This window comes from Muntiacus reevesi, chromosome 1, assembly GCF_963930625.1.
Source record: "Muntiacus reevesi chromosome 1, mMunRee1.1, whole genome shotgun sequence".
NCBI lineage: Eukaryota > Metazoa > Chordata > Mammalia > Artiodactyla > Cervidae > Muntiacus > Muntiacus reevesi.
This window is the reverse complement of record NC_089249.1, coordinates 110,725,265-110,753,120: the sequence shown is the minus strand read 5'-3', so window position 1 is coordinate 110,753,120 and position 27,856 is coordinate 110,725,265. Positions and strand designations below refer to the sequence as shown.

The 27,856-nt window shown below is 46.3% G+C and overlaps 1 protein-coding gene across 2 annotated transcripts in view; it reads right to left on the bottom strand.

Annotated features, from left to right (window-relative positions):
• The window catches only part of BCAR3 (BCAR3 adaptor protein, NSP family member), a 215,586-nt gene that overhangs the window by 117,903 nt on the left and 69,827 nt on the right, over window positions 1-27,856 (bottom strand). The window contains exon 1 of one of the 2 annotated variants that reach the window (XM_065908459.1): window positions 6,491-6,690. The exons of the other annotated variant lie outside the window; for it this stretch is intronic. The gene's annotated coding sequence lies outside the window, so the exon portion shown is untranslated. Of the gene's footprint in view, window positions 1-6,490; window positions 6,691-27,856 lie in introns of those variants that run through there. 2 annotated transcript variants of the gene reach the window in all.

Here is a 27,856-nt window from a genome sequence, read left to right as displayed (position 1 = left end):
TCCCCTGCAAAGGGAGCGGTGCTGAGTGAAAACCATCACTCTCTAGCACCACTGCAGACAGTGCCACAAAGGACCTGGGACTTGGCTTGGGGACAATCAAGAGGAAGAGACTCTGGTAGAATAAGAGGTGGAACCAGAGCAGTCAGCAGAGTACGCAGAGGAAACAATTGACAACACACACACACACACACACACACACACACACACACACACACACACACACAGTCCACTGTTCCCACACGTGACAGAGACAGACACTGAAGTGCTGGGTGGAAGGAGACCCTTCATTTAAGGCATATAATCTGAACCCTGTCCTCAGCCTTCTGCCTCAGAACCTGGTAGTTCTGAAGCCCGTCTGCTCCATGCGCGAGTGGGACCACACAGAAGGCCCGGCTCCCGCCCAGCGGGTGCAGACAATGGACTGTCAGTCCCCGTGCGGGCCCCTCCCGGGTCTGGCCAGTACCTGGCACGCTGTCAGCACTTGTTTCATGTTAATCATCATTATTAAAAAAGAAACCAAACTCCTCAGCCCTCTCCTGAACACGGGTGATGTAAGCTGACTAGGATTCCCTCATCCCACCCGTACACACTCACAGTTATGAACTCTCACCTGTCCGAGTTATCAGCACCTTTCTTCTCCACAGACAGGCTTGGATCAACCCCAAGAACCTGGTGGGGAGACCCAAAGCCCCACCCCGCATCCCACAGAATCTCTTCGTATGCAAAGGCCCATAGTGTTGATCGCGTCTATCTCCAGGCTAGGATGACAGACAAGAGTCACACTGGCTCCAGTGTCTCCAGCAGCCTGTTTCCTCTCTGCTTATCCAAGATCTATCTATTTCAAGTCTGAGCCAAAGTGCTTTAGAATGCCCTTCAGCAAGTTATCCACACCTCAGTGTATTCTCGAGGGATGTTAACATCTGCTTTTCCTACTTTCAACTCAACAAACATTTAAGTGCCCACTCCAGATAAGATACTCAGAGAAACAAAGATGCATAAATCTCAATCCCTGACTATGAACTCGAAGAAAATACAGTTGACATTTGAACAACTCAGGGTTAATCTGCATGTAATTTATAGACAGCCCTCTGTATCCACAGTTCCCCCACATCTACAGATTCAACTGATCATGGACTGTAGTATCTACTACTGAAAGATATCTGTGTATAAGTGCACCTATGCAATTCTACACGCCCCCCTCCACCCCCACTCTGGGTGGCTCAGTGGCTAAAGAATCCACCTGCTATGCAGGAGACTTGGGTTCGATCCCTGGGTCAGGAAGATACCCTGGAGAAGGAAATGGCAACCCACTCCAGTATTCTTGCCTGGGAAATCCCAAGGACAGTAGGAGACTGGTGGGCTACAGTCCACAGGGTTGCAAAGAGTCAGACATGACTGAAGGACTAAACAACAACAAAATGACCAATGCAGTTCAAACCTCTATTGTTCAAGGGTCAACTGTAATATAACTCATTGATGGGACCCTTAAGATGCTGGAGGGAAGAACAATTAATTTTGATAAAAAGGCTTAAGGAGGATCTCAGAGAGGGTATCACTGGAGATGAAGGATTTTGAAAGGCTGGAAACTGTAGGGAAAAGTCTTCTAAGATGATGTGGTAACAGCAGATGCATAAAGGCGGGAAGTACCCGCACAAGCTCAGGAACCTAAGTTGTGCAGTGCGGCTGGAGTGAAGCTGAGAAGCACTTCCTGGAAGAAGCACAGCTTAGGACCAGATCACAAGTCTTAAAGGGTGTGTTGAGGTGTTTGAACTTGACTGTCAGTGCTAGGGAAACTCAGGAAGAGATGGATGGAGTCCAGTCTGTGCCAGGGTAGGCAGCTCTGGTGATTCTGGAGGGGAGAGAAGGGCCGTGGGGAGGTCAGTCAGGCACCAGCAACGAGCCAACAAGGAGTGATGAAGGACTACGACCTGGGACAGTGGCCACGGGAAGGGAAAGGAAGGGCAGAGCAAGGGGCTAAGAGCTCAAGGCTTCTTGCATGGGAGGAAGGAGGCCACAGCCATGGGAGGATGGTGCTTTGCTGTAACACACTCAGTAGCACAAGGGGTGACCCCCTCAGGACGGAGGGTAACAACTTCACCACTGGGGCTGCTGAGTGTGAGGTACCAGTAGGACAGTTCTGTCTCGCAGTCTAGATACTCGTATGTTCAGTTAGAGGCCAGTACAGAATGTAGATTTTCAAGAGTCATCAACATGAAGGGAGTATTTAAACTAGAGAGTAGATCCCTCAGCTTGTTATTATCAGATGTGATAACAGATGTGAAAGTACCTCTTAAACTGTCAGGAACCATGCAATATTCCATGAATTATATCCCTGGCCTCTCTCACCTGGACTGCTTCAAGCCTATAAGGACCAACGCCAGGGATGAGTTCTAAAAAAGCGGAGGCTCTCAACCTGGATGCACATTAAGAGTCCTCGGAGAAGCTTCAAAAATTCTCTCACCCAAGTCGTGAACCAAACCAATGAAGTCACAATCTCGGTGAATAGGACCCTGGCATCAGTCTTATCAAAACCCTTGCAAGTATCACTCAATGTGGAGCCAGGTTTGAGAACCACCAGGTAAGTGAGTTTCTTTGGTACAGAGCAACTGACACTCAGATTACTTTCTGGGTAACAGAAAAGAATGACAAAGAGGAACAGTCAGCCAACAGGAGCATTCACTAATTCTTCTATCCAACACACATCTAATGAGGGCCTCCTATGTGGTGGGCACTGGGTGGGTGTTGGGGATGGTGTCAAACAGGTATCCTCAAGAGGTTCCTATCCTATGGAGGAAGCAGACAGTAAGTAATGACCTTATGTGTTGGTGAGTCCCCAGGCTATGGGGGCACGCAGAGTGGGAACTGGGGTCTGGATGAATCTAGCAGCCAGGAAAGGCTTCCCAGAGGAAGGGGTACTGACCCGAAGGCCGTGAAACAGAGTTTAATAATGGGAGGATGAAGATCATCCTAGTTGAAGTTTCCCGTGTTACAGTTAAATTTCTCAGCTGCAGATAAATTGGAAATACACAGGCCAGGCTCTCCTCAACAACCTGTTGCCTCTAACTTGGAACTCTTCCCCATTAAAATAAAGCCTCGTCCTGTGACTAGTGACTGGGAAAGACTGGTTCCAGCCTGGGTCCAATGTCAAGCTTGAATCAATCCAATGGTGAGGGAGGTGGGCCCTGGACAGAGACCCAACTTTATAAAAATAAACAACAACAAACTAAAGTGGGGTGGGGAATGGAAGGGAGAACTACAGGTGGAAGAAACTCATTTGCAGTCTGTAGGTTGCTCTGTTTCCTACTTATTTTTATTTTTTCCAGACTCCAGGAATCTGGGGGAAATCCAGAGGTGGAACTGATGGAATCTAGGTTCAAGGTACGTACTTTCCATTCTGCCAGAGAAGCCACCTACCACAGCTGACCACTAGGCAGAATCTCAACACGTGATATGTATATGGGATCGCAGAGGATCAAGCTCCTTCCCTTTTCCAGATAAGGAAAATAAATGTTCATTCACTCAATATGTATTCTCTGAGGGTTTACAGTGTACTAGAGCTGAGGCTATAACAGAATAGATAAGCTCCTCCTCTCATGGAACCTACACTGCAATGGGGAAGTTCAATTAACACAGATAAAAAAACAAATTAGGGAATATCCCAGTCATAAGTGCCCTAAAGAACATGAAAGGGTGGTCTGAGAAGAGCTTTTTGAAGAGGGAACTGTGACATGAGACCTGAAAAGAGAGAAGGAACCAGTCAAGAGAAGATTGAACTCCCTTCAGTTCCAGGCAGAGGATTCGGCAAATGTGAAGGTCTTGAGATGGGAACACATGGGTTGGAAGAGCATGATGGAGACTAAATTCAAGTCTACAGTTTCTGGCTTCCAAGTTTTCTCCACTTGGAGATGTTTCTGTCTCGATGTTCCTAGCCATTATGTACTACTTAATTTTTGAAAATCAGACACGGTGTGACTCAGAACATAGGCTTTGAAGTAAGCCACTCACAGGTTCAAATCCCTACTCTGCCACTGACTTATTGTGTGGCCTGGGACAAGTGACAACCTCTCTGACAGTTTCTCATTTGTAAAAATGGGTTAACAACATCTACTTCATGGAGTTGTATGAAAAGTAAATGCAATTGTGTATGGAAAGCCCTTGACATATAGCAAGCATTCCAAAAATAGCAGGTCTCCTCTAAGCAGGGCAGAGAACACGTCTGTCTTGCTTGTCATTGCATCCCCATCACAACGAGAGCTCACAAATGAAGTCACTGCTTCTGGGGAAGACTGCAGCCAGGAAGGATGAGGAGGGAGATGTTTAAACCGAGAACAAAGAGGTAACGACACCCAACCAAGTATGACAAGAGCATAGATACACAGGCACATGAAGTGAGCCCACATGCAGTCTTTAAAATAAAAGCCCAGGTGAGACTTTGGCCATCTGACTTCACCTGTGCAGGTAATCAGACACAGCGTCCTGACTTGGTCTAAAGCCCGATCTTGAAATATACACAAAGGTCAAAGACTCTTGATAGCAAAACATGAGACCCACGTGTACGTTCAAAGAGCTGAAATCTCAGTGGAGATGAGAGTGAGCCTGACATTCTCCCAACCTATGTGCTGCCTTCTTGACCCTGGTCAGCGGTTATGCTCTGAAATGCTTGTGAACAACAGGCGTGACTCCTTTCCTTTACAGTCTCAAAGAAACTGATGATCGCACTCAAGTTGAGGCAGAGATAAGCAGTCTGTTTGGATTTTTCAGTCTTACTTCTGAAATGAGATATTTTCAAGTTAAATTCACAGACAGTCATGGGATGTGGGCTTTAAGAGCTTTCTGTCCTATTTTAAACTCTGGAAATGTAACCCCCTCCGCTGCCCTGTTATGACCACGACAGAGAAGTTACAATCCAGATCTGTAGTTGTATATCTTCTCTGCAGAGGCAGATAGGAAGAGGAGATGGCAAACCTCACATATAAAGCTGGCTTATCCACTCAGAATAAAGTTCTGCTTGGGTGTAGGAATTAAGAATATCCCTTTATTTTGAAGTACATTATGAAGTCTAGCCAAATGATTGAAGTATGAATAATTCTTCCATGGATTGAATTTCAAGCAACACAGCACAGGATCTACATGATAAAAGTCTTAAGATTAGCATCCATTCGACAAGCAGTCCTTTCTATATGAATAGGAGATTGAGATCTCCTGTTAGTCATTCTGGAAATGTCAGGCTTCTCAGGGAAAGCTGGAGTCAGGGCGTGAGAGAGCCATTAGTGTGCAAGTTGTTTACAGCTACATTCCACATGTCCCCTTGTACACTCACGTACAACTGCTCGGCCTGTGGCTTCCCCCGTATTAACTGAGCAGCCCCTTCCCACTTGCGACTTTCTGAACCGAGGTCTCCCCCTTCCTCCCGGATCTCGATTCACTCCTTGGCAACAAGCAGGGAGACTGTCCGTTCTCAAACTGACCTTCCCTCCGCCAATGTGTCTTCCTTGGAAAGATTTGTGTAGCCGTGGTAGATAAGAGTCGAGGTTTAAAATGCATGGCTGAACGCACGGCTCTACTTTCTATCTCGGCTAATGGCTTCAGGTGAAACATACACGAGGTTAAGAGAACAATCTTTCACCTCCTCACCCTGCTTCAAGCGAGTTAAAACCAAAATCAGAGTTTTCCATCACCCCCACCCAAGCCCAGCCACGACCCTCTGGGTTCCTCCACGAAACACACCGCCTCGACAGCTGCTTCGGAGCCCACTGAACTTCCCACGACTGTCCACACCTGATCAAACTTTTAAGGTGGAGGCAGCCTTAGCGGGTAAGGAAAGACGGGCTGAGACCGGAACCCACTTCGCGGTGCGCCCACTGTCCCTCCTTTCCCTGCCGTCACCTCCCCTTCCCTTCCTTCTCCGACGAAAAGGGAGCCACACAACCAACTATTCATTCTTTTTCAACAAAGGGAGAGAGGGAGGGAGCTGTTGTCAACAGTTACGGGGCGGGCTCCTTCGCTTGCTTTGCAGACTTTCCAAGAGATTAGTGGAGAAACTCGCCTCCTCCAAGCCCAGGGCTTCCAGCGGAGCAGCCCCTACCCCCACCTCCCTGGCCCTTGCATCCCGCGACCCGCACCGGCTTCTGGGGCCGAGAGGGAGGGGACCGGGAGGCGCGGCTGGACGCTCCGGGGGTCGGAGAAGCCAGCACCGGGGAAGATGCAAAGAGCAGAGATGCTCGCCGCGCGTCGCCTCCCGCCGCAGGCCCCGTGTGAAGAATCCTAGCCGGTTCAGAGGCCCCCTACGGGCGCCATCCCATCCCCAGTTCAGCCACTCCGGCCCCCAATTGCCAACTCGGCTGGGGGAGCGGTAGGGGGTCGCTGGCTCTACTTTCCCCATAGCCTAACTTTCGCCAACAAACTTCCCAGTCAGTCCTCCAAGGGAAGGGGGAGGCCGAAGGGCCGCGGGAGAAGCCGCACCTCCGCGGGACACGCGGCGGAGACTCACCTCCAGCGCGGCGCCCGGGTTCTCCGGCTGGGGCTCAGAGGAGCCGCACGGTCGGCCCCGCGCCGCAGCTGTTCCCGGAGCAGGAGCGGCTCATGATCGGTGGAGCGCGCCCACCGGGAAGCCGGCGCGCGTCTCTCCTGTGCGCGGGGCGGCTGGGGCTCCGGTTCCCTCCCCGGCCCCCCGCCCGGGCCCAGGCAGCAGCCGGCGCGCCTCTGAGCCGGCGACGCGCACTCGGGCCCTCAACTGGTGATTTGCGGCTTCTCGGCCCCACCCCGGCGAGCCTATTCGCGCAGCCTTGCGGAACCCCCCGCGACATTTACATGCGCTGACCTAGCGTAGCCCTCCTCTACCCGGATTTTAGTTTGGCTCTCCTCTTACCTCCTGAGAAGCCAGTCTTCAGGTGTATGTAGATCGACCACCTCGTCACTGTACCCCCAGGGGAGACAACCTCACCTAATCCACCTCTCCCCTCCTCGCGTAATTTAATTACCCAACAGATCTGATTTGCTAGTCTGCCGACACCTGGCTGGCTTTCTGTTTAAAGGGGTTTTGATGGGATAAAGACCCAAGTAACCACAAATGACCAAGCCCTGGGAACAAGCAAATCAATTACACCCACCTAGACATGGGTGTAATTTACCCTCCCAAGTGGGAGGTAGAAGATGCACTCTAGTACTAGATGGCTTGGGAGGGTAAAAAATTGGAGCCTAGTGGAGGACTACCAGTTATCAAGACCTGTTATAAAGCTATAGAAATAGTAATTGGGAGCAAGGATAGACAATAGAATAGAGTCCATAAACAGATCTACATTATAAGGTCACTTGATTCACCTAGAAGATGCTGATGTGACGCACTGGGGGAAAAGGTGGTCTTTTCAGTAAATGATGCTTGATCAACTGAAAAGCCACATGGAGAGAAAAAGAAGACTCTTGACCTCTACCCTGGTGGTGGTGGTGGTTTAGTCGCTAAGTCGTCTCCGACTCTTGCGATCCCATGGACTAGATCCTGCCAGGCTCCTCTGCCCATGGGATTCTCCAGGCAAGAATGCTGAAGTGGGTTGCCATTTCCTTCTCCTGCCTTATTCTATACCAAAAAAAAAAAAAAAGAAAAATCAACTCCAGACGGATTTTAAATCTAACTGTGAAAGATAAAACAATAAAAGCATCTAAAGTAAATATCAAAACAATTTTTTTCGTGACCTTAAGGTAGGCAAAGACTTCTTAAACACTCACAGTACTAACCATAAGGGGAAAAAAACCAAAACAAAACCCTGATCATTAGAAAACATTAAAATTAAGAAATCCTGGGCTTCCCCGGAGGCTCAGTGGTAAAGAATACACCTGCTAATGCAGGAGACCCTGGTTGGATCCCGGACTTCAGAGGATCCCACATGCCAGGGAGGGACTGAGCCCTTGTGCCACAACTTTGAGCCTGTGTTCTAGAGCCTGGGGGCCCCAACTACTAAAGCCCATAAGCCCTAGAGCCCTTGCTCCGCAACAAGAGAAGCCAGTCAGTGAAAAGCCCGCACTGCAGCTGGAGAGTAGCCCCTGCTCGCTGCAATGAGAGAAATCCCCTGTAGCAACCAAGACCCAGAGCAACCAAAAATAAATAATTAATTTAAATATTAACAACTCCTGTTTACTCTAAGACACCATCAGTGAAAAATCAAGCCACAGCGAAAAGATTATTGCAACATACATATCCAAAAAAGGATTTACATAGGATATATAAAGGACATTCACAGATCAGCAAGAAAAAGGCAGAAAAACCCAACTGAAAATAAACAGAATATTTCAACAGGCGTCTTGCAAGCGGGGATAAACAGTTATTTCTCAAAAAGTCAAAAAACATACTAAAAAGTTCTTAGCTTATCTCAGAAATTCAAGTTGAGGTTGCATTGTGATCTCCCTTCACACCCACCAGAATACCTAAAATTAGAGAACTTTGTATAACATTTTAGAGACCTGTTTGTCATTATCTTCTATTTCAACATAGAGTGTTTGACCTAGCAATTCCTTCCTTAGTTATATACCCAAAAGAAATATATACAATATTCGCCAAAAGACATGTTTAAAAATGTTATAGCATTTTTCTTTATAAGAGCCCAAAAGAAACAACTCAAATGTCCATTAATAGAAGAGAGAAAAACTATGAACTACTGTAAGGATGAATGAACTATATCTACACTCAACAAGATGTGACTCATGGTATGTGATGTTGAGTGAAAGAAACTAGGCACAAATGGGTGTATGTAAACTTCAAAAACAGAACATATCTATATGATGTTAAGGGTGAAGACAGTGGTTATCTTGAGTGGTGTGTAGTGATAGAAGGGGAACCCAGAGTTGCTCTGGGTGCTGGTAATATTCCCTCTCTTGATCCAAGTGCTGGTTGCATAGACATGATCTATTTAATAAAAATTAACTATCTCTCATTTTATAAAAATTGGTTTGTATACTGCTCTGTCCATATGTTTTCTTCTAATAAAAATGTTTTTTAAATGTGCCATGTTGGTATATTTTATATCATTTTCATTCCTTTGAGGACAAGCCATTGGTGAATCTGCAAAATTCTAAGTGTAGCATCCTCAAGAATCAGTTTCTATCTTTTACCTTATGGGTGTTTTTGTGGGTTGGTCTTTATCTTTCCTACCTCATTAGAAGCATAAACTTTTAATTTTTGTTAGATTTTCCCAAAGTGTTTAGTGCAGTGAATGTCAAACAGACCAGCTGGTATACTTCTAAACTGAACTATTAGAAATGCATTTACTGACTTTCTGCTACTCTGAAGTGCCACTGAGAACAGTGGTAAAACTTTGGTTTTTCTTGATTTTCAAAATTCCCTGAGCACCTACAATGGGTAAAAATTCTACTAATGAAGCATCATGACAAGGTAGTAACAAAGACTAGAAGACAACTCACACCCAAGAGGCCTTAGGCGAGTCACTGTTCCTCTCTGATCCTCTATTTCTTCATGAGTGAATGAGCAAATAAATGTTAGGAGTCAAGGAAATAATAGATGTTAAAGTGCCTAGCATATGATAGTTCTCTTCAACTATTACCAGATCTGATGACACATCTATCACAATACCTCTGTGACACAGGAGGCATCTCATTAAATCATTTGATAATATTTATATGGAAGGAATGGAGAAGGAAATGGCAACCCACTACAGTGTTCTTGCCCGGAGACTCCCATGGACAGAGGAGCCTGGCAGGCTACAGTCCATGGGGTCGCAAGAGTCGGACACGACTTAGCGACCAAACCACCACCACCACCACCACCATATGGGAGGAAACAGACTCAGAAAGATTAAGTAATTTCAACCACAAATTCATTCAACAAACATTTGATGTGTGTCTACTATGCGCTGAGCCATAGCTAGTGAGAAACAAAGTCAGGATTTGAAGCAGATATTTTAACTTCAAGTTCAGTGGTCTTTCCACCACATCACAACTACTTTCACATTTGTATCTCCATTGCCTAGCACATAGTGGGTGCTCAGTACATTAATGGATGAGTAATGGGAGTATTTTTAATATAATCTTTTGATTAGGTAATATGATTCTTGTTACACAAATTTTATACACACACACACACACACACATATATGTGTATATATATGTAATCTCACACACCCCATTATATATACATGAAATGGTATGCAGTGATAAGTTCCCCTCTCTAACTCTTTCTCCCATCTGCCAGTCCCCCTCCCACTGTAGGTAACAACTACTTTTAAAATGTGTGCCTGACCAAGTTTCTCTAAGTGTGTGTATTATTCCTCACTCCTACACAAAAAGTAACATACTATATCCATAGTTCTATATTTTTTTTTCACTTAATAGATCTTGCAGATTTCCCCATACTAGTGCATGGTATTCCTTTGAAGAGAGGTATTGTACTATATTTTATTCAATCAATGCTGTATTGATGGACATTTAGGTTGTCTCCAGTCCTTTCCTATTACAAACAATACTGCAGTGAATAATCTTTTATATACAGTATTGATATGTATATCTGTAAGGTAAGTTTCCAGAGATAAAATTGGCGAGTCAAAGGTATGTGCTTTTGTAATGCTGATAAGTAATACCAAGTTGTCTTCCACAGGGATTACATGAGTTTATACACCCCAGCAATATAAGAAAATGTCTACTTCTCCACATCCTTTCCGAAAGGTATTAATTTTTTAATTTTTGCCAATCTGATAAGTAAAATGTGAATTTTAGTGCAATTTAAATTTTCAGGTCTCATAATAAGTGCTCATGTTGAGTAGCTACTTGTTTTTCCTTTTTGGAATTCGCACTTTCATTTTTCTATAAATTTGTAGGTCTTTTTATTATTTTTATAGGACGTCCTTCCATATTAGGAAGCTTAGCTCTAAGATTGTGGTATGAACTGTGAATATTTTTTCAATGATGATATTAAAGAAAAAGTTGATATATGTAAAGCAATGTTATTTCAGGAAGCTCTTTCCAGAAGCCACATGGAATGAACTAGAGAAGAGAGAGCCAAGGTGGGACACTAATTAGAAGTCCATGGCAATAGCCAATTGTCACACAACAAGAGTTTTGACATGGCTGATGCAAGTGGAAATGAAAGTTAAGGGCCAAAATTATTACCAATAAATAATTGGCAAGAGTTAATAATCAGCAATGATAACAATGACAGTAACAGTAGCTACAATTGTTTTAGGAGTAACTACAACCCAAGAACTGTGTTAAGTGCTTTACAAGTTTTAAGCTGTGAATATCGTCCTTAAAACTCATAAAGTTTTAAGCTGGTACTATTATTGCCCCTATTTCACAAATGAGAAAAGTGAAGAAGTTAAGCGACTTAACCCAAATTCACTCTAGATATAAGTGGAAGAACCTAGGCTAACCCCAGGTCTATCCGACCCAGCTGCCTGGCAGAGTGAAGGACAATGATCAAAGGTCTGCAGGCTGAGTGCCTGACTAATGCCTGGCTTGATGACAGATATAGAGAAGCCGGGGAACAGCTGCCTCTGACTGGAGAGCAACACGCTTACTCATAGGGGCACTGAGCATTTTTCAGTCTTTCAAGTACATCATCACTCTTCCCTCAATGTCTCTGTGAGTCAAAGGAGGTAGTATTATCCTCATGTTACTGATGAGAAAACTGGGGCACCATGAAGTCAAATAACCAGTTCATATGTTCTATTCTCTGAGAAACCTTCTCTGAAACCCAGAGCAGATTGTGTGTGTCTTACAGTCTTCTTTCCTTCCAAGAATTTGTCACAGTTCATAATTACACATTTATTTTTGTTTAACATCTGTTGCTCTATAGTCTGTAAGATCTATGCCTGGTTTTGCTTTTACTTTGGTCCTGGTTTGGAGCACATAATTTGTGTGTGTGTGTGTGTGTGTTAGTCGCTTAGTTATATCCGACTCTTTGCAACCCCATGGACTGTGGTCCACCAGGCTCTTCTATCCATGGAATTCTCCAGGCAAGAATACTGAAGTGGGTTGCCATTCCCTTCTCCAGGGATCTTTCTGACCCAGGGATCGAACCTGGGTCTCCTGTGTTGTAGGCAGATTCTTTACCGCTGAGCCACTAGGGAAACCCATAATTGGCAGGCAGGAGATATTTATTGAATGACTGAATGAGCTCCAGGCCACTAGACCCTTCATCTTTGGTATTACATCATAAAGCTCCCTAAAGCTAAATAATGTAATGCCATGGATATGGGCTGTGCTATAAACAATTTGAGGATTCAAACTTCTTTAAGTGTACAACCAGCTTCTGCTTTAATGTTTAGACAGCAAAACCCTGGGCTGCTTTAACCAAAGAAACATATGAAAAGACAACATAACCAGTGAAATGGAGTTGATGACTTCAGGCAATGCACAAGGCTTTGTCAGGGAGCACTTACCCAGGCATTGATCACCACCTGCCACCAAGTAATTGGTTGAGCCTCACCCCATAACATCATTAGTTAACAGTAGCTGGAGCAGGCATTGGGCAAAATGCACTTTAAGGAAGAATAACTCCTAAAATTTAAGCTTTACCCAGCTCTACATGGTAACAAGTAAGGAACAACAGATGCTTAAGCTATCACTGATGAAGGTCATACAGAAGATCTGAACTTGAACAATCACAGACAGAGAAACAGAATTCCCTGGGGTTACTATCCCAAAGAAGGGGCAGCTCTGACATAGACCAGAGGAGCAAATGCTGTGATATTTTCGGAATTCTTATCCTCCAAAGAGGATCCATGAAGAGCTAGCCATGGGCCTGGTGTCATGGGAATCCCAGTCTTCCAAGCAAAGAAGTCAACTCAGATTTCAAGAGGCCTATATGATGGCCATAAATGCCCAGTCATATCAGCTAGAGAAATCACTGTAGGAGGACTACACTTCAATAGATCCTCAATAAATACTTACTGAATGAATGAATGAATGAGTGAAAAAAAGATGGAGTTCTTGATAACACAGGCTCATTTTCTATATAAAGCACATATTTGAACCACCAGTTCATGGAACTTGGACCCTCATCCCCAATTACTTCCTTAATTTGATGACAAGTTTTGCATTAATTAGCTTCTCAACTTAGGCAATAATTGGAAAAAATACTCTAAAATGCCTGTGGATAATTATGGAATTCCAGATGATTTTAATGTTCTTATTTACACAGCTCCAGACTTCGCTGGTGGTTCAGATGGTAAAGAATTTGCCTGCAATGCAGAAGATGCAGGCTTGATTTCTGGGTCAGGAAGGTCCCCTGGAGAAGGGAACGCAACCCACTCCAGTATTCTTGCCTGGGAAATCCCATGGACAGAGGAGCCTGGGGAGCTATAGTCCATGGGGTCACAGAGTCGGACACAACTGATCGACTGAACACACATGCACATAGCTCCCTCCCTTTCTTCAGTAAGCGTGTATTATTTTTATTATTAAAAATGTCACTTAGAAAACCAATTCATTGAGCCCTACCATATGGAAATCATCACCAACCCAGCCTGATATGCAGGTGAGTACATCAACAGGAACTTCTGGCCTTGAGGGGAATACAGCACAGGTACAGAGAGAAGGACTAGCTGTGACAGAGGTTCCCTGTGCTGTCGAGAAACAGGGAAGGAGAGATGGAAGGTACTGGGGGACAGATGCTGTTGAAAAAAGCAGACGCTGGTGAAAATAAACGAGAGGAGATTTGAAGAAGAAATGCTTTACTGTGGAAATGAAGAAAGAGGAAACAAACGTATGTGAGACCTGGTGCAATGGCCACCTGGCTGCCCTCTTGAGTTACAACCGGGAAGGGCTCAGTTTAGAGGCTGCAGGCTGCCCAACTGGCAGTCTACTGGCAGGTAGAGGAAGGCCTGCCAGCACTGTTCTGGTGCAGAAGAAGGAACCTGGACAGTCAGAGGAAATGAAGGGAGTATGAAGCCTACCAGCTCCCCTACACAGGAGAAGCCAGGCTGATGGGAAAACCAGATCTACTTGGATGTCCTCATTCAACCTTTGAGAGCAAAGTCGGCCTTCCAGATGAGTGGGCTTCAGCCTAGGAGCACGGTGTGTGAAACTTGGCTGAGACACTCACACCTACCATCTTATTAAAAAAAAAAATTCTTCCTAGCAATCTTATCACTTTAAACTCTGTCATTAGTTGCTCATTCCTTTGTGTTAGACACTGACCTCTACCATCCTCTTTTTGTACAACAATGTTAATCCTTAATGGATGACTTAATAGAACACAGGCTCTAAAACCGTGCCCATTGCCCAGGAACTCTGCTTCTAGGAATCTGTCCTGCAGAAATGCTCACTCATCTGTAGACAGGATGATATTCACAGCAGCGTTATGTGCAGTTAAAAAAAAAAAGTGGTTATCTGCACAGGGGTACCTAAATTGTAGCATGTCTATACTATGCAGCTGATAAGAATGAGGTAATACTATAGGTACTGACACAGAATGATACCTGTGAAATATTAAATGAAATAAGCAAATTGCCTCATTAATGTAAAAATAGTGAATTTGTGTGGGGATTATGTGTCTACATGTATAAAACGTCTGGAAGAATTTCCCCCCATCATACTGAGGGGTTAAATGGACAGAAAAGAGAGAGGAGACTTTGCTTTTTCCTTTATGTTATCCTAATCTGTTTGCATTTTTTCCAATGGGCACTGATTGCTTTCATAATTAAAAATAATTTCTACTGGTGGCTCAGACAGTAAAGAATCCATCAGCAATACAGGAGACCCAGGTTCAATCCTTGGGTCAGGAAGATCCCCTGGAGAAGGGAATGGCTACCACTCCAGTATTCTTGCCTGGAGAATTCCATGGACTGGTAATTTCATTTAGGAGCCTGGCAGGCTACAGTCCATGGGGTTGCAAAGAGTCGGACAGGACTGAACAACTAATGCATATACTACTGTGTATCAGGTACTGTTCTAAGAGCTTTATGCATATTCACCGATTTAATTCTACAATAATCCTGTGAGAGGGCACTTTCTTAACCCTTCCTACAGATAAGAACTCGGTCCTTGCCCGGGTCACACACAGATATATAAAGGTACTGAGCTTTGAACCCATGCCAGTTGGCTCAGACTTCGTGCTCTTAATCACTATAGTGCCTCAAAAAGATGACATAAATAAACAGATAAATAGCACTGCTTTTAGAGTCAGACACACCTGAATCCCAGTTTTTGCTGATTAACTGTGTGATTCTTAGCAAGTGTCTTACTTCTGGGTCACTTTCTCCATTTGTAAAATGGAGATGATCGTCACATAACTCATGAGACCATTATGAGAACTACACAAAATATGTTTAGTGCCAGGCATTTAGCAAGTACTTGATAAACACAAACTATTTCCTCTATTAAGCCTAAATGACTAGCCCTTTACTGTATGTTAATTTAATTGGCTGTTTTCTTGATTGACTGCCTGGCAGCATCTGGCGCTTTAGAGGTAGGGAGGAGTTGGGAACATGCAGTGAGCTGGGCTCAGACCCAGAACTTGAAAAGTGCTGAATTAACACTTCACAGCTTGGCCTACAGCCAGTTCCTGGTGGCTCAGATGGTAAAAACATCTGCCTACAACTCAGGAGACCTGGGCTTGATCCCTGGGTCGGGAAGATCCCCTGGAGAAGGAAATGGCAACCCACTCCAGTACTCTTGCCTTGAAAATCCCATGGACGGAGGAGCCTGGTAGGCTACAGTCCATGGGGTCACAAAGAGTCGGACACGACTGAGTGACTTCACTTTCACTTTTTCACTTTCTTTCAATCCAGTTAAGAAAACAAAATTAACAGTATTTAGGTGAGTTTCAAAATCATTCTGGGGTAAAATGTCATCTTTCCATTTTTAGAATAAGGGTATTAAGGTTCAGGAATTTGTCCAAAGTCACCAAGCCAATTAAATAATAGAACCAGGACTGAAATTTAGCCTTTCTAATTCCACGTTAACCCTCTACTCACAGATCCCACTGCCTGAGTTAGATAACATCACTGACTCTATGTTCAGGAGTTTGAGCAAATTCCAGGAGACAGTGAAGGACAGGGAAAACTGGCATGCACGGTCCATGGGGTCAATTAGAGTAGGATCTGACTGAACAACAGCAGCAACAACCATCTGAGTTGCAGTGGGGATACCCTGGTTGGGCAGTGGTGATCACGGCTTCTCAGAAGAAATGTGCTAGAAAAGTGATGAGTCTGGGAGGAACAGTACCACTGGGGGAGTGCCCTACCCATTCAAGTGCGGCTGTTGCTGATGGTGGGAAATGACCTCCCTATACTGCAGGGATGACAAGTCTGACAGACCGCTGTGGGTGGGGTCCACACAGCGCAGGGGCAGATTCAGTTCAGTTCAGTCACTCAGTTATGTCCAACTCTTTGCGACCCCATGAACTGCAGCACGCCAGGCCTTCCTGTCCATCACCAACTCCCTGAGTTTACTCAAACACATGTTTGTTGAGTCGGTGTTGCCATCCAACCATCTCATCCTCTGTCGTCCCCGTCTCCTCCCACCTTCAATCTTTCCCAGCATCAGGGTCTTTTCAAATGAATCAGTTCTTCCTGTCAGGTGGCCAAAGTGTTGGAGTTTCAGCTTCAGCATCTACCTCTAGCCTAGCCTCATCCTGATCCTTTCCTATTTTCCCAAAGCACCAGAAGTCAGGCAGGAGCCAAGGAGGAACTGTTCTCTTCTCTTGTGAGACTCCAAGCCCGCCACCCGTTTTTGAGGCTCAACCAATCCCTGGGAGGTTGGGGTCATTACAAGCCTCCAGAGAGAAGGGAGAGCAACTGGGGAAATGGATCAGAAAGAGGCAGAGTTCTCAACCTTTTTTCCAGCCAGACATTAACATTGCATAACTTACTCCCATGTGAATGCCTGGGGTGTTTGAGCCCAGGGCATGAGGTGTGATTCCACAACATTCTCTTTCACTCAAGACACCCTTTGGTTACTAAAATGTGGATAAATATTACAGCTGGGGTTTGTTATGCTTGTCTCTACTTTTATGTATGCTTGGAAAACGCCATGATGAAACATTACAATAAAAAATTTAAAAATCCCTTGGATGTGTAAAAGTGGTGTTATGATAAGGACAAGCTTATGTCTATCAGTTTATTTTTTAAATAAATTATTTACAGCCAGTGGTACTGCATTATCAGTAGTGAGGTAACTCCGTACCCCAGAGGCAGAGCAGCTGGGACAGAAAATTGGAAAACTGGCTGAGGTCATACATCTGATCCTTTTCTTTTCTCCGATTCCTTCCTCATAAGAACCTGTCCCTCCCCAACATCCTCTCCCCTCATCCCACTCGGTTGATGTGGGGCACATCTTAGGTGGTGGACATTTGGAATTCCTTTGATGGTCCTGTTGGCAGTATCGAGGTCACCAAATAGAACACAGTCAAGCTCCTTGAAAGAAAAGCTACGACAAGCTTAGACAGTGTATTAAAAAGCAGAGACATTACTTTGCCAACAAAGGTCTGTCTGGTTAAAGCTATGGTTTTTCTAATAGCCATGTATGGATGTGAGAGTTGGACCATAAAGAAGGTTGAATGCTGAAGAATTGATGATTTTGAACAGTGGTGCTGGAGAAGAGTCTTGAGAGTCCCTTGGACTGCAAGGGGATCAAACCAGTCAATCCTAAAGGAAATCAATCCTAAATATTCATTGGCGGGACTGATGCTGAGGCTGAAACTCCAATACTTTGGCCACCTGATGTGAAGAACTGACTCATTGGAAAAGACTCTGATGCTGGGAAAGATTAAGGGCAGGAGGAAAAGGGGACAACAGAGGATGAGGTGGTTGGATGGCATCACTGACTCAATGGACATGACTTTGAGCAAACTCCAGGAGATGGTGAGGACCTGGTTTGCTGCAATCCATGGGGTTGCAAAGAGTTGGACATGACTGAACGACTGAAAAACAACAAAGTGCCCTGGAATTAGTGTTAAGCGTCGGCATTGAGCAGTAGGTCACCAAATGTTCTATGGGAGAAAAGAGCCTAAATTGCAATGATAAGCAGGCAGGAATTTGCTATATGACACAGGGAGCTCAAACTCAGTGCTCTGTGACAACCTAGAGGGGTGGGATAGGGTGGGAGGGAGGCGACATACGTACACCTATGGCTGACTCATGTTGATGTATGGCAGAAACCAGTACAATATTGTAAAGCAATTATCCTCCAATTAAAAATAAATAAATCTTTAAAAATTTTGATGACAACAGCTATGTTTCCTAGCACTAGACTAAGTGCTTTACCTAGGTCTCAGTCCATCCTTTTAGCAACACAGAGAGGTAAAAGTTAGTAAACCCATTTCACGGGTGAGAATACAGAGGCAGAGAAATTAGCCAAGTTCACATGGGTAAGATGTGGAGGGCACTTGACTGGACTCTCTGACTTCACTGCCTACATCACCTCCCATCATGAGTTTGGGTTGAATGGCTTGAGAATGGCGGGGGATAGCGGTGTGACTCTTGAAAGAAGCAAGCTCGCTGGGGTGGGGTAAGACCTGAACACATTGCTCAGCACTTGGTAGGAGGGGCTCAGTAGATATTTGTGAACTGGATTCTTGAACAGACTTTCAGAAACAGGATGGGGGTGGGTAGGAGTCTCCAGTGCATTGGGGTCCACAGTCTGGGCCTCCACACACTCTTGAATATCCCTCCATGGCAGGAAACCACGGAGACGGGTCACAGGTGTACGCCAAGTCCTTGAGCATTTCCTGCCCTGAGTGGTCAGGGAGTGGCAGCCTCACCATTCCTGGGGGCTTGTCAGAAATGCCGATCTCGGCTCCACCCCAGACCTACAGACTCAGAACCCGTGCACTAACCAGTCTCCCAGGTGACACGTGCAAAGGCCTGGCTCAGCAACCTTCCAGAGGGGAAGGTGTCAGCCGTCTTCCTGGGCATCCCCAGTTTGAGGCTTAGGCAGGCTAAGACCATGAGCAGGCTAATCTCCTCCCACTGGAAAGACCCATCTGAATGGGAGTGGGACATCTCAGTTGTCAGCATTTCCAGGAAGTTCAAGCCCCCGTGTACCCACCATGTGACCCCGTCTGTCTCAGGGCTCATGAACTCGGAGGGTGTGACAGGCGCACTTCCTCACAGTGTGACCAGGCAGTGACAAATGCACCACATGGAAGGAAATTAGTGAATAACCCTCGCATATTCTGCATTGAGTCATGCTGGCCTTCCTTGGGGATGTGCTCCAGCTGATTAGACTTGCGGTTTCTGTTTCTTTGTTCAGAGTGTACTGCTAACGAACACCTTAGAGAGTGTCCCACAGAACGTAAGTACTGGGGACAGCAGATCAGGTGGTTCCCGACCTGGAGGTAGTTTATAAGGAAATAATAATATACTGTTACCACCGTTGGTCACAGAGAGAAAATAAAGGACAAGTAAAATGCTTCTGTCAACACAGACTGTACAGTAATGATTTGACAACTAGTAGGGACAGAAACTACTAACAGGAACTCCAGGGACCCTCCCCCCGCTCGTCCCCCTGCAAGCTCCCTCCCCTCTCCCATTTGCTCTGGGCTCAGTGTAGAGTGTCATCTATAGTGACCGATGGTGGCCAGCCCTGCCCACTGCTCGAGTTCCTACAACGGGCATCTCTGCATGGTTTGCCCATTCGATCCTCATGGCAGTGCCCTGACTTAGTATTATGATCCCTCCTTTACAGATGAGGAAATTGAGGTTAAGTTGCCCAAAGTCACTTGTCCAGAAAATATTAGAGGAATATAGATTTGACAGGGTTCTAAAGCTCAGGTCTCTCCCTCCACTCCTGGCTACTTCAAGCTCACCTGGCTCCTTGGGGAGTTGCAGGGGAGGGATACGCAGAGACGGGAGGAGAGGGTGGTACCACACCAGTGGCTGTCGATTCCACTTGCGTGTCCCTCTGGGGCCAGGTCCCGGACTCCACTTGCTCTGCATGAAGGGGAGAAAAGGGGACCCTCCCCAGTTCTCAGAGAATTATCTAAGCCCAACAAGTTTGGGGGATGGTGTAAACTCCTTTTTAGAATGGACTGTCTACTGATTCTGTTTGGAAACAGAGATGAGGTAACTTAATAGAGCACTTTTGCTTTGAAACCCAGATGACAAGTACTACCATCTGCTCTTGGGACCTGGGAGCCAGACAATAGGGCATAGAAAGATGGACAGGACAGCCAGTCAAAGGGAGCAGGGCCAACTAGTTGATTCAAGTTTCAACCACCCTATTTACAGCTGAGACAACTCTTCAGAGGAGAGATGATTCAAACCCAGACCCACAAATGACTCAGAGCACACTGTTCTGTCTCCCCACCAGGACACCAGAAACTGACTCTGTTATACCTCTTTCACGGTAGAGCTCCCCAGGTAGATCCTTGCTCAGCATCCTAAATGTGAGCCCTCTGGACATGAATCCTCTCCTTCACCTCTCTCCAGGGCTCTCCTCTTGCCTGGCCCATCTCTCCCTGCTCCCTTCCCAGGGTCTTTTCCAAACCTCTCCTCAATTCAATCTTCTCTAAAGTCCTCTTTCCTACCCTGATATCAGTGTTCTCAAACTTGCCTGATCATCATAAGAATCACTCGCAAGCAGATTCCCAGCTCCTCCCCCTAGAGGTCTGGATTGGAAAGATCCAGGTGGAGACCAGGAGACCCCATGTTTAACAAAATCTCATGTGTCCTTTTGATCAGGCACATTTGGGAAACTTTGACTGTCCTCCCCCTGTTTATGCTAGAGCTGGCTACAGTCCTCAACACTGCCCACTCCTGTCCTGTGATTCCACCTCTGAGGCCCAAAGGACAGGACCTCTCAGCTCCAGCAACCTGCACCTGTGCTTCACTTCCTCTGCCATCTACCATCTTGTTTCTCTCCTTTCTTTCACCAAAGGCTCTGCAGTTGTCTCTGCCCCAGGCCTTCCACTGAAATTGTTCTCCCTGAGGCTGACGATGATTTACGAAGTACATGATCCAGTGGACATGATTCAGACATTGTGTAATTGAACTTTTTGCTAAGCTGACATTCATGACTACTCCCTTCTTCATGAACCTTCCTACTCCCTTGACCTCTGAGACACTATTTTCCCCTGACTCTCTTCCTACATCTTCCACAGTTTCCAGTCAGTCTTTCCTGCTGGTCCCCTTTCTCCAGCCACCTTGAAAGTGGACGTAGCCAGGCCCCGAGCTCAGCCCACTCTTTCTGGTCATCACATGCACTCTCATAGTTTTTATGCAACCTGCTTCTTGTGCTTCAGTTTTACATCCAAATGGCCTGCAAACTGTTGATTATGGCATGGACAGTTCAAAATTACCACTTCCCAAACCTAACTAACCAAAAAGCCGAGTCCTTCTCCTTTTGTATTTTCATGTGTCAGGATGATACTTCCATTCAACTGGTTGCCCAAGCTAGAATCCTGGAAGACATCCTGGTATTCATTTCTCTCCATCACCACACCCCCACAATACACAGCCACCCACCCACCGAGTTCTGAGGATTTCATGCCTAACTAGTCCTCAAATTCATGCCCTCCTCTCCTTCTCCCCATCATGTCTCCAGTCACGGTCCTCATTCTCTCTCACCTGGACATCATCTCCCAGCTGGTCTCTCTCCTTCCTATCCTGCCCTCTTCCAGTCAGTCTTCCACTCAGTCACCTGAGTGACATATCTAAAATACAAGCCTCATCCCATCTCTCCATCGCTTAAAGCTCCTCAGGAGCTTCTTGCCACCTACAAGTTGAAGTCCAAACTATCCAGGATGGCTCTCCTGAACTCATCAGTTTATTCCATGCCCCCATGCCAATGCTCACAATTTTATCCTTCCTTTATCTAACCAACTTTCACCTCACCCTCTGCCCTCAGCCCAGGCATCATCAAACTTTTTGGCTCTGTTTGGCAAGGTTAGTGATCCTTGAAAGTATTCCTCTAACACTCTATACTTACCAGATTACATTGGCAACTGCTAACTGTGGAAAGAAACTTTGAGGATAGTTTTACAGGTTTACAACCTCCCTCCAACCCTAGTTGTTACCATAGTGACTGAGAGCTGGCTCTTCCTTGCACCTGTGAATGTGTCTGAAGCCAACCCTTCCCTCCCACTGCCTCTCAGAGTGAAGCAGGAGGACCACCCAGGAGTCAGCCCACCTTTATCCCGGATCCTCAAAGGGAGTGGCCTCTCCTGGCTATTGGCAAAGCTTCCAGAAACTTGGCTTTGAACCATTCACAGCTAACAGGTGGTCCAGATATTCTGGCAGGGACCATGAGTTTAAAGTAGAGGAAGATGGAATCATAAAACACTATGTTTTCAGAGCACCTAAGGCCCAGGTCGCTGGTGAGGGAATTATGTATGCTGGGAGCATCCTGCCCACATACCTGCCACCTTCAGGAATCCTGAGACGTCAGAGTAAGCCTTTAGGAGGTCTATTTACAAGCCAATCTGCTGGCCCTCTGGGAAGAAAAGTGAGGAGGTTGGACCGATGCTAGAATCCTCAGAGCTCCAGAGTGTACTCCCTTGAACACAGTGGAAGCGGATGATGACTTCAGCTTCTGCAGAAGCTCCTTGGATAAGCAGGGGATTCACACTGGTATAGGAGATGGGGTATATAATACTGTTGGGCCTTGAGTGCCAAATAATGTCAGAGAGAATAGTGTTGAATTGGAGTCTGTGGAGCCCTTCAAGTGTCCTCTGGCCTGGCCCTAGTCAGGGGTCACAGCTCCTTCCACAGAGGGGGCTGAAAAACCTGACAGTGTCATTCTATCTTTTGTGGCCTATCAAAAGCCATCTATGCTATGGGGAGGGTTATAGCATAGTCAGGAGCAATGAGTTCAGAAGAGGCAACAGAAGCAGCATGGCCAATCCAGGTCATTAAATCAGAGCATGGAAAACAGGGTTGCCATGTACAGCTGTGCAGGTTGTTCACAAGGTTGCTCCGATGGAGCAGTAAATGAGGCCTGAAATCCAGCCTGTGCACCCATTTGCCAAGTGGTGTGTCCTGGTATAGAATCACATTTTCCTAGGAAAGGAGGTCCTTGTTTTTAGCTTGCAAAAAGGGTTTGTTTGGGATTGCAGCAGCCCTAATGGAGAAGACATTGATAACAGTATTGAGAAAGCTTAGGTGATGGCCAGAGTAACTCAGGACCTGGCAGAAAATGATGAGCTTGGTATATTCATGACTGTGGCCCCAGCCACCTAAACCCTAATGTTGCATTCCTGAACAGGCTGGAGGACACTTGGTTAAGAGAGGTTTTGGAAGCCCAAGGGACCCTCCTAGTGGGGGGCTCAGAATTTCAGCCTACTGAGACGTTGCCCAGCCTCATGGTTGTGTCCTTCTTGTCACCCCCTCACCATCACCCTACTCCTTCCTGCCCATCTCCAGTCATCCAAGGCCCCCATGGCCAGAGGAAAGATCAGTATATTCAGACTGTGGCCTCAGCCACCTAAACCCTGGTGACCCATTCCTGAACAGGCTGGAGGACAGCTGGTAAATAGAGGCAGTCTCCTGAACTCCACCTGTGACCACCACTTCTTTCTGCTGCTAATGGAGCCCTCAACTGGAGACAAGGCCACCAGCTTGTGAGTGAACGCCAAAAATGAGAAGGGGCTGCTGAGTTTTCCCACTTTGTTCCTTTCTTATTTACAGCTTTACCTTAACAGCCTCTACTTTTGGTTCTCACTCCATGGGTTGTAATCTGCCAGGGGAACTTACAGGGTTACAGCCTCATTCTGACAGCTAACAGCATACAGCATAAGTGAACCTGGGGGTTGCCTCCTGTCTTTTTGTCTCGGGACTGAAGGTTGACATGCAAGTTGAGGAGCCCTTGGGCACAGATATGGAGAGGAGGCTAGAGTCGGCGAAATTAGTTTTTCTGCACCTCCAGCTTTTTGATGCTGTCCGTACGTGATCATATTTAATTCTCCAACAGCCCAGTAAAATAAATATCATTTCCATTTATAGATGAAGAAACTTTGCTCCAGAGAGAAGAAATCACCCTGGTCAGCTAGGAATCTGTAGGGATCCAATCTGAATTTCCTGGTCTGTCTGACTCTGACACATGGGGTTTTTTTTTTCACCCAGACTGTGTCACCTGCAAAGACTCTCCCTTGAGGAGAGAGAAACTCAAAATAGCGAAAAGGAACTGAAAGAAGCTTGAGGAGTTTTGCTTTAACAACTAAAGCATATCCCCCTAGGATTTCCCTTCCCGTTCATACTTCCAGAACATTCTCAGGGGACATTTCATTTCTTCCCTTTCCCCCATGCCAAGGATTTTTACACAGGTAAAATCATTGCATTAAAGCTGTACCTTGTGAGGGGGTGGAGTGCATAGAGTTCTTGAACTAATTACATGTGAGCCAACAGGGAAGAAATTTCTTTACCTCCAGCTAGCTTCTCAACCCACTGCTCAGCCAAAACAGCATTTCTCAGAGAACAATTGCCAACACCCACAGTTGAATTAATAAAATGTAAGAGCAGGAAGGGGCTGTAAACAGTAATAGCCATGTTTACTGAGAACTTGTTATGTAACAGCCAAGCTCTGTTCCAGGGACACTACGTAGAGACCCATTTAATCCTCAGAGTACAAACAAGGAAACTGAGACCCAGAGAGGCATCAGCGCTTGCTCAAAGTCTCCCAGCTCTTATGATGAGGCCTTGGAATCAAACTCATGCAGTCCGACTCCTACAGGCAGCTCTACCTCCAAAGATTGTTTCTCCTCGCTGCCCCCAAACTCACTTCAGGGGTGAAGAAACAAGCCCAAGTGCAGAGCCAGGCAAGACGCCGAATCTTCTGAGGGAGGACCAGGGCTCATGCCACCATCCAGCCAGGGGCTCTGAGCACCCAGGACTCCAGCTGTATGCTAACTGCACTTCACTCAGCTCAGATTTTAGATCCCACATGGTGCTCCGAACCAGAAAATTCTTATATATCTATTATCTGTGCAACAACTATACTGCACTTGAGCATCCCTGATGGGCTCACAGAAGGTTAAATATAGCTCCCCTCTCCCCTGCTCAGCAGCTGGATACAAACAGAAGCCAGGAGGGATGGTGGCACTTCCCGCATCCAGTGGGGCTCAGCAACGACTCTAAGAGTCTCCTGCAAGGCCAGCAAATATTTTGATAATCTTTTCCCTACAGGATCCTCCTGTGGAGAATAAATGGTCACAGTCGGGAGCTATCTTCTCAGCAGATTCCACAGGAAGTTACATCAGTGGAGGGGATTTTGATGACTTTTGGGAAGGGAAGCAGCCTCAGAGGCAAGGGTGTGGGGGGCTGGCGGTAGACAGCATCAAGGCGGAGGCAGACAGGGTAGTGGTACTGGAGCAGGCTTCAGAGTCAGTCAGACCTGGGCTTGAGGACAGGTCCTGCCACTGGAGGTTGTGTGACCGCATGGATTGCTTTGCCCATCTCTGGTCCATAGCGTCCCTGTGTAAAATGGAGATGCCAAGAGCACTCACCTCCTAGACGGGCACTTGAGAATCACACATAGTGACAGGGAAGACTCATGCATGGGGCCTGGCCTTTGCAGGTGTTGCAGAACCATAAATATAATTGTCCTTGTAGAATCTTTCACTTTCTTTGAAAGAAGCTCATAGGATGTGTTGTCAACGGTCACTAGGGCCCTTTACAGAGCTTCCTTTAGGGGGTCTGACCCAAAATATGCCTTCCGGAGCAGAGGAAGATCCCTGAGTGACAGGCCACCCCTTGGCCACAAGTTCCCACCAACTGGAATAGAATAAACTCGAAGGCCCATCCCTGATGGCCACTATCTCTCACATACGTGTCTGGTCAGGTGGGCAATAGGAAAACCCCATAGATTCCATGCACGAGACATTTCTTCACAAAGGCATAATATTTTGAAAAAGATTTTTAAAACTGAACAATTATAAGAAGCAACACAATATAAAGCCATTCACAAAAATTACGCGGTACAGACTGGGCAGCACAGCGTAGAGTGCAGTTGAGCAGGACCACAGCGGGGGGTTTACCTATTTGACATTAGTGACGTGTGTTGCTCCCCTCATGCCCATGTTCTGGGCCAGCCCCCAGGGCTTCTTTCCAAAGATGCATTTGCCTCTCTTTTCTGTGTCTACAGGCCCTGCAGGAGAAGGACACAGAGGGCTGCCCTGGAGGCCAGCATTCTTCTGGTGACTCACCAAGCAGGTAGTGGGTGCCTGAGGCAAAAGAACCACTTCCTGTGTTGCTGAGCCACCAGTCACTTAACTGATATCTGCCCCATTGCCGTCTTCTCCTCTGAGAGTAGCTGAGTCACTGGCAGAGGCAGGGTGGGACCTGACCCAGGAAAGGGGATGGGTGAAGATCCCAGAAAAGGCATGAGCCTGTGGTTTGGGGTGGAGTGAGAAGTGGACACACCACTTTATCCACAAAAGAAGCCTCACCTTCCTAAAGGTATCGACCCATCCCACCTGAATCCGGGGAGAGACACTGTCATGGTGGAGAGTCTTAGGGCCAAAACACATGCCCTTGTGCACATCCCACCCCCACGCACGCCCACACCCACACAACACACACGCCCTTGTGCACATCCCACCCCCACGCACTTCCACACCCACATACCCATGTCACCGTGACAGATGCCTTCCTGAAGCTGAACCCAGGCTAATGCTTCCTTCACACTGTCCAAGCATTCTGTTTGATGTTATAGGAGGAAAGTGGGAAAGTATGTGTCTGATAGAGTGGTGTATGCAGGAAGGTTGAGGGATGGGACAGATTTCATGTAGGGAGGGAGAATGTTGCAAGAAACCCAAGCACATGGGCCAGAAAAAGTCTTGAAAAACAACTGCAGTTTAACGGTCTCCTGTCTGTGCTGTCAACTTAGCTCAGGCCTGAGGTCAAGGGAGGGGCATGGCCAGCTTCTTACAGCCAGCTGACCTGGTTCTCGGACACGGCACCTGGTTTTGAGCCATGAAAGTAGCCCCTGTGGCCACCAGGCCCTCCAGAAGCCCATGGAGTCTCTAGGCTCAGGCCCAGATCTTGCCTGATGGAGCAATGATGTGTCTTGTCCATGATCTGACTCTGCAGCTTCAGCCCTAGTGTTCCCTTGGAGGCGACCATGGACCACGATGCTTCATCAAGACAGAGGTCAGATCACAGCCCGGGCCCTCTGTGGCATGGAACTGGGCTGGTTCCAGCCCCACCAGGAGCCCTGGGCATCATATTTCAGCACTTCTGCTTTAGCTACTCCCACAGGAAGGAGAGGGTCTGCTCCCAACTTGTTTCTAATTTCAAGAATACTGCAGTCCCCTTGGGAATCCTCACCTTTTCATCAGAGTTACAGTGGCAGCTAGCTACCCATGGCACTTCAGAGACTTTAGGGCTGATTGCCATCAATTCCAGAGCCGTGGTCTCTGCGAAGCAAACAGGCCCAGGGCCCCCAGAAGCATTCTGCTCTCTGTGGTCCAGGGTGGGCCGCTGAGGCCTGCGCCAGACTGAAGAACTCACAGGTGTGCCTGCCATAGCAGTTTAGACGTGATGAAGAAGTGGAATTTTGGTCAGGTCAAGCCATGCTCTACTTACTAGAGGCGGGGGAGGTTACACATGCAATCTTGTGGTGAGGGATCTTACTTGGAGAGATAAACAATACATCCATAAAATAAGAAAACTACTTTTTAAAATTATTCATTTTTTAAAGGTCAGTTTTGCATGTGTGTATATCAGTGCACATGCTGGGGACTTTTTAAAAAGGTGAACACCTACACACACTTTCCTATTGTATGTACCTATAATGATAACACATACTACATTTATATAATGTATTATGGTTTACAAAGTACTTTTGTATGTGCATTCATTCATTCATTCATTAACAAAACTTCATGAGCCCCAACAAAGAACCAGACACTTTCCCTTGGCATGCAGTGACATAGCAGTGAACAAGGCAGGAAAGACCCCCACTTTCACCGACTGCA